At 33.2% G+C, this 4,965-nt stretch overlaps 1 long non-coding RNA gene across 1 annotated transcript; it reads left to right on the forward strand.

Annotated features, from left to right (window-relative positions):
- The first annotated feature begins 910 nt into the window (after window positions 1–910).
- Window positions 911–4,409, forward strand: LOC145576962 (uncharacterized). The gene is made up of 4 exons (XR_014098588.1): window positions 911–1,324; window positions 1,438–1,611; window positions 3,416–3,665; window positions 3,782–4,409. It is a non-coding gene; the product is annotated as an uncharacterized LOC145576962 (long non-coding RNA).
- Window positions 4,410–4,965: the final 556 nt, after the last annotated feature.

Raw genomic sequence — 4,965 nt, forward strand, 5'->3', positions numbered from 1 at the left:
CAATTCAGTATAGTAAATCAGAACAAACCCATAGTGTTGGGATTATATTATTATGAAAAAATTTTATATACACCCGATTTACGCTAATATTAGTGTACATCGAGCAGTATAAGGGTAATTTTTAATTAATTTTAGTGTAATCTTTTGTTTTTTTTAGGTAACTTTAAAACATATACGGAGTACAATTTTTATATAAATAGACAACCAGGAAAGTTTTATAAAGGTAATTTAATTACATTCAATCACTAATAATTGATTTTTAGTCATTTCAAATGTGATTTTTTACTAATAAAACGTAAATAATTTTTATTTATATTGGGTTACTCTTAGACCCTCTCCAATGGTGAGACTCAAGTAAGTATTTTTAGGAGAGAAAGAGTATTTTTTGCAATGTATACCAATAAGTTGGTATCTAAACTTAGCAACTCCAAAAAAAAGTTGCTAAGTTTAGATACTCAACTTTGAGTCTTATTTGACAAAAAGTGTGGGCCCTTGTCAATATTCTAATATATTTTGTAATTTATTTAAGTTTTACCCTTTTTTTTTAATCATTTTTTAATCTTACAAGGCTATAAATTAAAAGTGACATTTGTATATTTTAGAGAGTCTTACCATTGAAAAATTAAACTTAACCTGATTTGCTAAATTGAAAAGTGAGTATGATCTCACCATTGGAGGTAAAAAAATAACTCATTTTGTATTTTAATACTCAAAGTTAAGTCTCAACATTGGAGATGGTGTTACGCCTATTGAAGTAACTTTTATTACATAGCGGAAGGAGTAAATCCAAAAGAGGCCTAGCCCATTAACCCACAAATTTGATTTTTTACTTCTCGACTTTCTCACTTGCCAAGTTTCCACGCGCCACCATATACAACCGAATTGTCCTTTGAATCCCAGAATTTCTGAACTCTGACAATTCAACATTTTTACGCAAAGCTTACAAATTTTTCCTTCTATACTGTACGTGTACAGTACAACTCTCATGTTTTCAAAATTTTTACCAAAAGGGTAGTAATGATCATCCTCTATTTCAAAAAAAAAAAGCCAAAAAAGTGAAACAAAATGATCAAAATTGAATGACTAAACGATGAAGAGGAAGGAATATTGCAATAATTCTGGACAATTTTCCACATATTGTCTAGAAAATTCATCTGGGTTTAACAACCACAACAATAAGAAGATCAACAATTCAAGAACAACAACAGCAATATCATCTGGCCAACAATTCCCGCTCACTCATTGTCGTTGCGGAGGAGGTTTCTGAAAAATCAAAATCACTCCTAAAACTCAGAAACTTTTCTACACTTGCCCAAATGTTTATGTTAGTGTCCCAATTTTTCTGGGCTACCCTTTCTTTTCTTGTTAATTCCCTAAAAATTGTATCTTTAAATTACGGTTTTTGTGTTTTTAATTAGGGTTTTTGATTGGTTGCAGGAATTGCATTGTGGGTACTTCAAATTTTGTGAGGATTTGAAGGAAAGGGAGATTTTGCATGATCGTCCTAAGCCTTATCCGATTTGTTCATGTGGGGCTGGAGTTTGCAGGGTTGAAACTGAAAAAGAAGGCCCTAATTCTGGTCGAAAGTATTTTGCTTGCAGAATCAAAAGGGTAAGCTTTTTTCTGGAAAAATTGAATGAATTTTATTTTTTGTTTATGTGTTTTGATTTTATTGGGACCACTGTTTGAATTGATATTGTAGTGTTAATTTATGTTTTTGGATGTTGACCGTTAAGTTTGGATTTTGGTATTATTGAATTAGAATTTGGAATGTTGGTGATGTTAATGACAGACTCATACTTGTGGAAAGTGTGTAAATAAGTTTGAGAAAATGATGGAACGAACAGAAATGAAAAGTGTGAACTTTTTTAGATAGGGGGGAGTGTTTAGCTGTCAAGTAACTTAAGAGTTATGATCAAGGTAAAATTACACCATTCTCCTAGTTGTCATTTTGGTATGATAGCCGACATCGAACCTCTTTATGATTTACATCTACCAATTCTTTCAAGAAGTATTGTACTCCGTAATTGTATTATCCACTATTAATAATGTTTTGAATTTAATAGTGTGTCGAGGGATCTTGGTTATTGAGTTGGACATGATGGATCTTATGACATCTACACCTATTATGGTGTGATATCACAAGTTTCTCCCCTTTTTAAAAGCAAGGGTGTTTTTTGACTAGTGCCTTGCTCCAATTCTGTGTTGAACCTGTTGATCATGTATGTAAAATTGTACATTTGTGTATTGGGAGTAAGGGAGAACCGAAGAAGGGCTTAATGGTGAAGAAGGTTGTTAACTTGTCGTTCAATCTCTAATGTTGATTTAGGTTGATATGAGGTGATATTTAATGTGTCACATTGATTACAAAAGGTTCTTATAGTAACGGAGATAAGGAGGACAGACTGACATGAATACATTGAGGTTTGGTAGACATTGGTGGAGATGTGTTATTAAGTGTATATTGGAAGTTAGTATAGTGTAGAACCATGGAACAGTAACCTTGAATCTTTATGTAACAAAGAACTACTTAGCCTACAAATAGTATAATGTCAATTTTCAAGTGCAGCTGTATAGGTGCATGGCACAAAGTTTTGGCTCAATGATTTCATGGCCATGGGGGTATCAACAGATTTTAACCTCAGATGAACTAGCTTAGGTATGGGATGGGAGTTACTTAGCTACCCAATGCAAGCCCAAAACAATGTTAAAGGGAAGTACCAGTGGAATCTAGTCATATGCGACACTTTTTAAACTTAGAATGGAGGTAAACCAAACACATTGCCAAGATGCCTACTGGCTTTATCCAATGCAGTTTGCACTTAATTAACTCCTAAGAGAATGACAACTAATCTATCAATTTATGTTTCTTAGAGTCTTCAATTCGCGTCAAATACCCTTGTTGGATCCTCTTCCCTTGTTCTAATAAGGCTGCAAATCCCAAAAAAATTCTGTCACTCACAACCATGAATACTTGTGAACTTGAGGTAGTTTCCATTTACCTGAGTTCAGTTACACAACTTTGCAACAGAATAGTATTGCATAAAGGGGTTTATAGCTTATGCCGAGGTTTTGATTGGACAATTCCTACCGATGAATTTTTCCAATCATTCTTATCCTTGTAGCCGTCTTAGGTCTAATGCTTTTCTCTTGCAATCATTTGATTATGATCTTTCTTCCTTATGTAGTTGAGATATCCAAATGTCTATTCTTAAATTGGCAATCCCCCATCTAAAACGTCTTCCCCTAGTATCTTAATTTGGCTGCAATTCCATTAAATTATCTCATTATCTATCGTTATTAATTAGTAACTTGATGTTATTTTCATTTATTTCTTGTTTCCTTGGATTTTAAATATTGAGCTTGCTGGCTCTTTTTAGCTTAGTCAACTTTGTGAATTTATACTATTGTACAGGGAGAAGGTGCTTGCAATTTCCGGCAATGGCAATGTGTCACTGCTTATGATAATAGCATAAGCAATGAGATTGAGATGATTCGCAAAGAGTTTGAAAATGGTGAAATTGATCCCGACTTTTCCCCTCCTCTGGAGGAGGCCCTTGAAATCAATTCTTTAGGTGAAATATTTTCTAGAGACAATGATGCTCATCATAGTCCTCAACCAAGTCCCAGTAGCCCATTAGATGTAGAGGCTCTTGCACTAATGGGTATATACTCTGTTTTATGATATTTCGTAAGCTTAAATTTTCATTTGATTTTGATATCATATGCTTCTAACTTCAATTAGAATTATAAAGATTTATTTGATGTTTGTATTTGCCAGATTTATCAGCAGGCTCTCGTTGTGTTGTTGTGAGGTGGCTTCCCCACAGTTGACTCTTCATCAGAAAGATTTTTTTTTTGGGTAAGAAGGTTGAATCACATGTATAGAATTTGTACCATCATTTTATCTAGCTGATGCTTTGAAATTTCAGTAGCCTCCATATGTCTTTACTTAGAGATCTTGCTTCTCATTATATCACTTCTCATTTAACAACAATTTCCTTGGTTCAGACTACTAATTTCCTTGGTTCTTATATTCCGACAATTACTTGACAGGAAGTATAGTTTGGAAAAGTTTCAAATGTTTTGGTCTATTCTTAGGAGTCTGCTGCTTTTAACACGGTCCTGTCTTAAAGTGAGGCAGAGTGTTTAAAGATGTCGATGAGAACTGTATTGGGGTCTTTGGTGACAACTGAGGCTATTACATCAGAAGTTTTATTTTAAAAACCAGGTTCAGACTGCAGTAATTTCTCTTGGATGTTAAGCGTCATGTTGCTAACCAAATATGTATTTAACTAATTTAAGTGTGAAGTTTGCTGATACCTTTTTACAAGTGAGCGTGTCTAAAATTTCTTTACCTAAATAAATGTTGTTTGTAAATAAAGGTCCTCTACTCCTATATTTGTTGAGAAAATCCAAGGCTTGTTTGGTTGAATGTAGGAATTGCAAATTCCTTGGAAATTTGTTTTGTCATGAAATTGAACTTCCAAGAAAATTCTAAAATGTATTTGGTTCAAGGAAAGTGGAAATTTCCATGGAAAGTTCAAATTACTTAGCTCCCCCTAGGTAATTTACTTTCTCCATTTTGTGGGAAGTGGGAATTCATGGGAATTTCTACTTCCCATGAATTTGTCAATCAAACAACTTCAAACAATTTCAATTCCTAGGAATTTCAACTTCCTATGTTTTTAGTTGTTACCAAACAACACCTAAGTTCATCACCTTGATAAATGTATGATGTTTATTACTCCCTCCCTCATTGATAGTCCCTTTTGGCTAAATTTTAGTCCTAAAATGTTCATCTCATTTTCTTTTTCCAACAACCATTAAATTATTATTTTTTTTACCAAAATTTCTTCCAATTTGTAACAATATTTGTGCAAATTTAACTTTTCCATGTAAATTTTGTTTTTCCATGTACTTTTATGACTTTCTCTCTCTATTTTTTTTTACATACCCAATTTA

This window comes from Chenopodium album, chromosome 1, assembly GCF_948465745.1.
Source record: "Chenopodium album chromosome 1, dcCheAlbu1.1, whole genome shotgun sequence".
Taxonomy (NCBI): domain Eukaryota; kingdom Viridiplantae; phylum Streptophyta; class Magnoliopsida; order Caryophyllales; family Amaranthaceae; genus Chenopodium; species Chenopodium album.